The following is a 9907-nucleotide window of genomic DNA, read 5'->3' as shown; positions in this document are numbered from 1 at the left end:
AAGGCAGTACAGCAAACTGGAGCTCTTAGTTCAATAAGAATATTACCCATTAGGTATTTTAGGAGTTGGCATACGCCTTATGCCCCAAGTACCTGTCCTGCAATCGGCATCTCCTGACCTTTGCCCAGTTCCAGATCCCTAGCTACCCCTGCACTGCTCAGCAGGTGCACGCTCACTACACATTCCTACAGGAGTCCTGGGCAGCAATGGGCCTCCAGGTGTGTGGAGCTGGAGCCCAATGCCAAGCACTTCCATAGTCTCCCGTGTGGAGGGGACCCACCCCCGGAAGTTTAGCCTGAGGCCACAGCTGCAAACTAGCCCCAGTCATTCTCCATTTGGACTTGCTGCCTGATGGTTTTAGGCTTCTCCAGTAACTAGGGCTCCCAGCTACTGATCTAGGTGGGGCCATGTGTCCCATTCTCACAGTGGAAATAACGTATGGTAGCTTCATATCTAGGCTGTTTACAATAGCATGCCTTCTCCATGCTCTTTCTCTCCTTACCGGCTGTCTTGTTAGAGAAGACCCCAAAGATCTAGGGGAGGGCAGACCCAGAAGACAGAAGGAGCCTGGATCTCTGAGTGACTGAGCTGGTCTCTGAATGCCTCGTACTCTGCTGCCTGTGTTGTGAATAAGAAATAAACGTTATTTGTGTTAAATCACTTAGGTGTTGAGGTGATTTTTATAGCAGTTAGTTTAGTTTAAAATAGTCATAAATAGTATTTTAAAATATCAATTGCATTCCTTCAAATCTCACCAAAAACATTTCTGATGGTCATTTGGCTTCCTTTAAAGCTTCTGGATATCTAATATTCCATGCTAATAAGGGAATGTGGGATGTGGCTCGCTCATTTTATTTTCACTATAAATTAATCATATTTTATTTTGGATATTTATTTTGGATGGTCTTCTGAGGCCCCTCTCCCCCCTTTTTTTTCCTGAAAACTATGCAAGATGCTTCTGGAGAATTCCTTGCCAACATTTTTTGGTGTGTATATTAAGACTTTATTATTTTTTTAAGAAGAATTTTAGGTTCACAACAAAACAAAGTGGAAGGCACAAAGATTTCCCATATACCTCCTGCCCTCACACATGCATAACTTCCCCATTCTCAACATTCTCAATAGACTTGTATATTTGTTAAAATCAATGACTCCGCATTGAAATATCATCACCCAAATTCCATAGTTTACGTTAGGGTTCACGCTTGGTGTTGTTCTGTGGGTTTGGACAAATTTATAAATGTGTATTCACCATTAGAGTATCATACAGAATAGTGTTACTACCTAAAAATCCTCTGTGTTGCTCTGCCTGTTCATCCCTCACACCCCTCTAACCCCTGGCAACTACTAATCCTTTTATTGTCTCCATAGTTTTACCTTTTCCAGAAAGTCATATCATTGGAATTGTACAGTATATAGCCTTCTCAGATTGGTTTCTTTCACTTACTAACATGTATTTAAGTTTCCTCCATGTCTTTTCATGACTTGATAGCTTGTTTCTTTTTAGCACTAACATTCCACTGTCTGGATGGGCGCCCCCCCCTCCTTTTTTTTGTATCCATTTATCTAGTGAAGGACATCTTGGTGCTTCCAAGTTTTGACAGCCATGAATAAAGCTGCTATGAACATGTGTGTGCAGATTTTTTAAAAAAAACATTTATTTATTTTACTTTTTATTTATCGGCTGCATTGGGTCTTCGTTGCTGCAAATGGGCTTTCTGCAGTTGTGGAAAGCAGGGGTTACTCTTTGTTGCAGTGCTCAGGCTTCTCATTGCGATGGTTTCTCTTTGTGAAGACTGGGCTCTAGGCATGCGGGCTTCCGTAGTTGCAGCTCATGAGCTCAGTAGTTGTGGCTCACGGGCTCTAGAGTGCAGGCTCAGTAGTTGCAGCCCACAGACTTAGTGGTTCTGCAGCATGTGGGATCTTCCCAGACCAGGAATCAAACCCGTGTCTCCTGCATTGGCAGGTGGATTCTTACTCACTGCACCAACGGAGAAGCCCCCTGAACAGCACTTTCAATTTCTGGTTCTCATCTTTACCTGGAATCCAGCTGCATTCCTGGGCTTGGGTTCTGTGACAAGCTGTTGTAGGTTTATAATATATGTCTATTATATATCATAATATGTAACATATATTGTAGCATACACATAATATACATTAAATTTTTATTGAATTATCTCATTGGTTTTTGTACTTCTAACCAAAATAACCCTAACCAATTTTTTTCTGTTTTAACTTAATAAAGTGATAATTTACGTGTCCTGTGTAAGTTTTGTTAGATAAGCCCATTTATCAGTAATGAATCAATTCTCACTGCATTTATAAAATCAAGTTTATGGATCTGAAAAGATGAGGACTAAGGTCTACAACAGGTACCACTACAATGTATTACCCTTGTGTGGTTCTGGTTGGATGGATGACCAATCAACCTGTTTACACAGGTGACATTTATAGCTCATGCCCTCCTTATTAAAATACTGATGAATTGAGGTACTACCATCAAGATGGTGAAATAGGTCATTCCAGACTGCAGTCCTCATAAGAAGACCAATTAGCAACTATCCATAGATAAGACATCATTGTGAAAAATCCCAGAATCTGACGGTGAAGCTGAAAGAGAACCCCTGGGCCACAGAGACTGAGAGGGACTGCATTAGAAGGGTTAAGAATAGCAGTTTCACTTTGCATCACCCCTCCCCTAGGCTGCCACTGTGCCACACCGAGAGGGTCTCCCTGGGACTGTGGTTTCTCCAGTAGGAAAAGAGAGCCCAAGGTGGACACCCAGCTCCCCAGCATTGCGAGATGCTTCGCAGGCGTCCCACTCAAATCTTGCCTCATGGGATTCACTTAGGTCCTCAGTATTTCTTCATCAGGACCACCTAGTAATCTGTTCTGAGGGGAAGATGACCTAGACCTTGAGCAGTCAATAGCGTTGGCCCACAATTTGATTTGAATTCATGAAGATGCTCTGAAAGTTGTAAGAATGTCCTAATCTCTTGATCTCCTCTTGATGCAAGACCTAGACTCAAAATGCTCTTCGGAGATGCTTGGGAAACTAGATGATATTTATACTCTTCCCCTAACCCATGTTCTCCTCTCCTTGGTTTTCTTTTCTTCCACTCTGAGGTGAAGGCATCATCTCATGGGGCTTAACACATGATAATGGGATAGGTGTGCCTAATGGCCCAAGTCCAGGTGTGCTCTACAGACTGGCTGTGAGCAGAGTTAGAATACACTTTCTTGTTGAGGGTTGTGGTCTAGGGCAGCTCTATCCAACAGATATATAATATGAGCCATATACATATAATTTAAAATTTCCTGGTGTCCACATTAGAAAAAAGTAAAAACAAACAAACAAACAAAAAAAAAAAACAGGTGGAGTTAATTTTAACAATATATTTTATTTAACTCAATACACCCAAAATATTATCATTTAACAGCTAATCAATATAAAAAATTAACTAGGTACGTTACAATCTCTCGTTTTTTTCTTACTAAGTTTCCAAAACCCAGTGTGTAATTTACACTTACAGTGCATCTCAGCTTGGAATAGCTACATTTCAAGTGCTCAAAAGACCTTCGTGGTTAGTGGCTATTGTGTTTGAGAGCACATGTAAGATAAAGTCATCGGGCTCATATCAGCCTTAGTTCTCATCACAGGTAAAACTCTGAAAATTATTTAACATCTCTGAGTTGCAGATTCCTCATAAGTAAAATGAGTAAATTTTCTAAACCTCAAAATGTTCAAACTCAGCACATCTAAAACTTAATATCTTCTCTTTATTCCCTGAACTTTCTCTTACTTCCCCATTACTATCTTAGTTGGTGGCCTTATCATTCCACCTTAAGCCAAAAGAACAACAACAACAAAAAATTGTCTCTCTCTACCTGCACACCCAGCCAGACGCCAAGTTCTCTCAAACTTTCCTTAACTAAGTTCTCTTCTCTCCATTCCTACTCCTGCTTCAGAGCTTCATCATGTCGGGGTTATCTTCTCCCTAATTCACCTTCTATATGTTTCTTAGTGTCTATCTCCTGATCATCACCCCCATCACCTAGAGCAGAGGTTACAAAGCTGTGGTGCTCTACAGAAATGCTTTGTTTTTAAACGATTTTAAAATTAGTCTCAAACAGTTAAAAATTTTCAAAACTCTGGTTTCCTTGGACAATCAGGTGATCTAGCAACATGTTATTTTAACCTGGCAATGACCAAGAGAAACAGAGTAACAACTGCACCCTTAGATGAGGAATGATTTCTCCAGCCTGTAATAGCCCCACCCGGCCCAACTCACCTCCTGGAAAGTACATTCCCAAATTCTTAGGACAGCATTTAAAGGCTTCCATGATTTATCCTTTGTGTCTCTTCAGCCTCATTTCCTGTCAGTACTTCTTCATATTTTATTCCAACAAAATCAAACTACAAATATCTCAGCAAAAATGCCTTACTACTCATGACTTGATGGTTTTGCATGCTTAGAATGTTCTTGCCTACCTAGAAGCTGGCTGAACTACTATTCATTTTTGGAAATTCAGCTCACACATCACACCCTCTAAAAAGGTTTGTTCAATTCCCTTACCCCTCCCCTTTCCTGATATAAGTTCAATTAGACTCTCCACTATGTTATCTCTATACCTGTGACTGTTCAAGTCATCATGTTAATCACACTTCACTGTGTTTTGTTTGCTTATATGTCTCTCTTCTCTGCTATATTGTGGGTTCCTGGCAATTAAGAAACACGCCTTTTTTTTTTTTAATTTTTTTTTTACTTACATAACCAGGATTTAATATGATTCTATGCTCTTCCATTTTTCTCTCTATATAATATGTATAGTTACATATAAAGATGGGACAATGGGAAGGTACCTAATGCCACTGAATCATGTACTTAAAAATGGCTGAAATGGTAAATTTTATGTTATGTATATTTTACCACAATAAGAAGACAGGATTACACAATATAACATACTGTTATAACAGACTGTTTTATAACATTAATTTTCATTTAATAATCAGTAATTTTTTCAGTGACATTTCTAATCTTCAAAAATATTTTTACACTTGTCATATATATATATATTTTTTTAAAGCTCTTTATTGGAATATATTTGCTTTACACTCTTGTAGCAGCTTTTGAGGCACACCAAAGTGAATCAGCTGTATTTATACATATATCCCCATATCCTCTCCCTCCCGCAACTCCCTCCCCCCCTTTCTGTCCTGGCCCTCTAAGGCATCACCCATTATCAAGTTGATCTTCTTTTGTTATACAGCAACTTCCTACTAGCTATCTATTTTACAGTTGGTAATGTAAATTTGTCTATGCTACCCTCTCACTTCATCCCAGCTTCCCCTTCGCCCCCACCCAAGCCCCGTGTCCTCAAGTCCATTCTCTACTTCTGTATCTCCACTCTTGCCCTGTCACTGGGTTCATCAGTACAATTTCTTCAGATTCCATATATATGTGTCAGCATACGGTATTTGTTTTTCTCTTTCTGGCTTACTTCACTCTGTATGACAGTATCTAGGTCTATCCACCTCGTTACATATAGTTCACTTTCATTCCTTTTTATGGTTGAGTAATATTCCATTGTATATATGTGCCACATCTTCTGTATCCATTCATCTGTTGATGGGCATTTATGTTGCTTCTATGTCCTGCCTATTGTAAATAGTGCTGCAATGAACATTATGGTACATGTTTCTTTTTGGATTATGGTTTTCTCTGGGTACATGCCCAGGAGTAGGATTACTGGGTCATGTGGTAGTTCCATTTTTAGTTTTTTAAGGAATCTCCAAACTGTTTTCCATAGTGGCTGTACCAACTTACATTCCCACCAACAGTGCAGGAGAGTTCCCTTTTCTCCACACCCTCTCCAATATTTATTGTTTCTAGATGTTTTGATGACGGCCATTCTGACTGGTGTGAGGTGATACCTCATTGTGGCTTTGACTTGCATTTCTCTAATGATTAGCTATGTTGAGCATCTTTTCATGTGTTTGTTGGCCATCTGTATGTCTTCTTTGGAGAAACGTCTATTTAGGTCTTCCGCCCATTTGTGGATTGGGTTATTTGCTTTTTTGGTATTAAGCTGCATGACCTGCTTATATATTTTGGAGATTAATCCTTTGTCCATTGCTTCGCTGGCAAGTATTTTTTCCCATTCTGAGGGTTGTCTTCTTGTCTTGTTTATGGTTTCTTTCACTGTGCAAAAGCTTTTAAGTTTCATGAGGTCCCATTTGTTTATTCTTGATTTTATTTCCATGATTCTAGGAGATGGGTCCAAAAGGATCTTGCTTTGATGGATGTCATAGAGTGTTCTGCCTGTGTTTTCCTCCAGGAGTTTTACAGTGTCTGGCCTTACATTTAGGTCTTTAATCCATTTTGAGTTTATTTTTGTGTATGGTGTTAGGAAGTGTTCTAATTTCATTCTTTTACATGTTGCTGTCCAATTTTCCCAGCACCACTTATTGAAGAGGCTGTCTTTTTTCCATTGTATTTTCTTGCCTCCTTTGTCAAAGTTAAGGTGCCCGTATGTACTTGGGTTTACCTCTGAGTTCTCTATTCTGTTCCATTGATCTTCCTTTCTGTTTTTGTGCCAGTACCATACTGTCTTGATCACTGTGGCCTTATAGTATAGTTTGAAGTCAGGAAGCCTAATCCCACCAACTCCATCTTTCCTTCTCAAGATTGCTTTGACTATTCAGGGTCTTTTGCATTTCCATACAAATCATAAGATTTCATGTTCTAGTTATGTGAAAAATATCATTGGTAATTTGATCGGGATTGCATTGAATCTGTAAATTGCTTTGGGTAAGATAATAATTTTCACAATATTGATTCTTCCAATCCAAGAACATGGTATGTCCTTCCATCTGTTTGTATCGTCTTTGATTTCTTTCATCAGTATCTTATAGTTTTCTGCATACAAGTCTTTTGCCTCCTTAGGCAGGTTTATTCCTAGGTATTTTATTCTTTTTGTTGCAATGGTAAATGGAAGAGAGAAACATGCCTTTTAAAAAATCTCTGTAAACCCAGCATGCAGTACTGTGCATGGCATATATTACCATTTTCAGAGACCAATAAGTAACACCCCTTTCTTACTCACCCAAGTTTGGAACAAACTGAGAGTAGCATGCTTCTCCTAAATTTATCAGTCAAATAAGTCACACCTCCTTGATTTTATTCTTCTTGTGTATGGAAAGAAAATCTTTCCCTTTTATGAAAACAAAGGAATAGAAGATGTGTACTCCTAACAGTCTACAGCAGAGATCCAATAAGTAAATGAGTAATATTAATTTGAAGATGAAATCAAATTGACAATGCATATTAGTAATACTCCATCACAAATCTGTTGTGTGTCTGTGTTAGCTTTTGCTATGGTAATAAACCATGTCAATATCTCATGACTTACAATGTAAACTTTTATTTCTTGCCCAGGCTAACTGAAGATTGCAGATCAGCTGAGGTTTTTCTGGGCTCAGCTGGCCTCGAATGGGCTTGGCTATGGGCTGGGTTCAAGTTTCCTCTGTGTCTCCTTCTAGGAAATGGGTTGAAGGAGCAGTCAAGCCAAACCATGCAACTGCAATTAAGTGTCTGATTGGATGCAGCAAATATCTTGTACTTTTACATCCCTTTGGCATGTCCCATAGCCAAGCTAAAGCCAGCAAATCAGAGACGTCTACTTCTCCAGAAGGATATTTGAGCAAGTCACCTGACAATGAGGAAGCATATATAATTATCTTATAAGTAGGAGGCCAGGAGTTGGAAGCAGTAATCCAATTTCTTCTCCTCTAAGGACCACATTTTCTTCATCCGTAATATACAGGAATGAAGATTCCTGTTTTTGACCATGCATCCGGGTACCATAGCCCCGACAAATTGACATATAAAATTAACCATCACAGTTTCTCCTGCAGAAACGAGTCTGTTAGATGTGGCCCATGAGAACTGTAGATCTCTTTTCTGCATCGTGCTGTGGTACTTCACTCTCCAAACTCTTGCATTTGAGTTCAAACCACTTCTGTGCCCTCATCATTGCTCCACTGAGCAAAAGGTGCTGATTTCCCAACAGAAGCATCCTCTTGTGTAAATACTGACCCTGATGCTGGAGCCCGAGTGATAAAATTCTTTTTCACATTCCTCTCCTTTCTAGTGCTGCACCCTTTCACTCACCACCTCCTGGGTCAGCTCTTATCTTCATTCACCTCATTAGAGTCTTTGTGGGCAGGTTCATGGTTTTTCATTTCATTATAGTATTACATAACTTAAATGCATGTTCCATTTCTTAGTATATATGTATGTATTAATGTTATAAAAATAAAAGTGTGAGAACTTAATAAATAATGCAGTCTTTAAACCCATGGAGAAGGAGGGGAAGAAATTGAGAAGGCACACACATGAGGACAGGAAAGAGGTGTGAAATGGAACAGTGTACGCAGAAACATAGCCTGCCACTCTGAGTTTAGAGGGCTCCTCATTTCTCATTGAGTTTTATGCCTCGGTCCTAAAACTTTAAACTAGGCAAACTCATCCCCACACAGTCTTTTCCAAGTCAATAAACAAACCTGTGGCACATTTGTCCTGTTTTTGGCAATTTCCTAGGCGCCTTTAGTCTGGTCCCCAACATCGCTCCCTCTTCCCTCCAGCTTTGCACATCACTGACCATTTGTTTCCTTCTATTTTTAAAGTTTTTATTTTATACTGGACTATAGTTGATTTACAATGTTATGTTCTCTTCAGGTGTACGGCAAAGTGATTCAGATATACATAAACATATATCTATTCTTTATCAAATCTTTTCCCATTTAGGTTATTATATGACCATTTGTTTCTTTTCTCAGTCTTCCTCTTTGGACTTGATACCTGAACTTGGATGTCATTCCTGAATAGCAGCTTCCCATGTCCCCTAATATCCTAGCTTCCACGCATTCTAACTCCTAGATACTCAAAAATTCAAGAAATGTTGAAAACTATGATGGCTTATTCCCCTCTAATCCACAATCTGAATTACATACGGGCTTCAAGTGTGGAGAACTGGTAGCCACAAGGTGCTAAAGGAAGAAATGAAAGAAATTATAAATATCCTTATTTGGGGTAAAGGGAGGAACAATATTACAATATTGTTACAATATTGTATCAATACAATTTGTAATATTACAATATTGCCAGGGTTAGTGATAATGGTGAACTGACCCCCAGTTCCCAGAAGATAATTCGCACACGCCTATTTCCTATATTTCATTTGTAATTTCCCATGATTTTATTTTTCAGCTGTTTCATGCTCACTTATTGGTACACTGTGAAAGTTTAAACATGGAAGCTCGTATCTTGTGAATAGCTTGACCCTAAAAATCGTCCTGTGCAAAGACTGTCGACATTACACATAACCTGGGTGACAGCCCATCAGTCCCTGCCTCCTGACACGTGTGCACAGCATGACTACAACAGAGGCTGCTGTGAGACAAAAGGATGTTCTAATTAAATATCGTTGAGGAGACATCCTTATCAAAGATGACAGACATGCCATTTGAACTTCAGCAGGACTACTGCCTGGTGAGACACTCATCAAAGTCAGAATCTGCCTTAGGGAAACGTCCTTTGAGCTACCTGAGTTCTTGAAGAAGGCACTGGTGTATTAATATGCATTATTTTTGAATTTTGGAAATAGAACCAAACTGTAAGCAGGACTGTATTTAGTCTTCTTGGCCTCCAGAGCAGAGGAAATAGAGATCGGCCATCAGAAGGTTCTTGTTCCTTCTTCTATTTCTGTATATATGTGTTTTCGACTGTGAGACTTCTGACCCCGACTTCCTCAAAACTCTGACAAGACACCGCCGCTTGACTCTAGGGTGAATTCCTTACTCCACGAGAGAGCACCTCAGGTTCCAGCTCCGGACCTGGTCCTC

The sequence above is a fragment of the Hippopotamus amphibius genome, chromosome 1 (genome assembly GCF_030028045.1).
Source record: "Hippopotamus amphibius kiboko isolate mHipAmp2 chromosome 1, mHipAmp2.hap2, whole genome shotgun sequence".
In the NCBI taxonomy this organism is placed as follows: domain Eukaryota; kingdom Metazoa; phylum Chordata; class Mammalia; order Artiodactyla; family Hippopotamidae; genus Hippopotamus; species Hippopotamus amphibius.
This window is presented reverse-complemented; position numbering follows the sequence as displayed.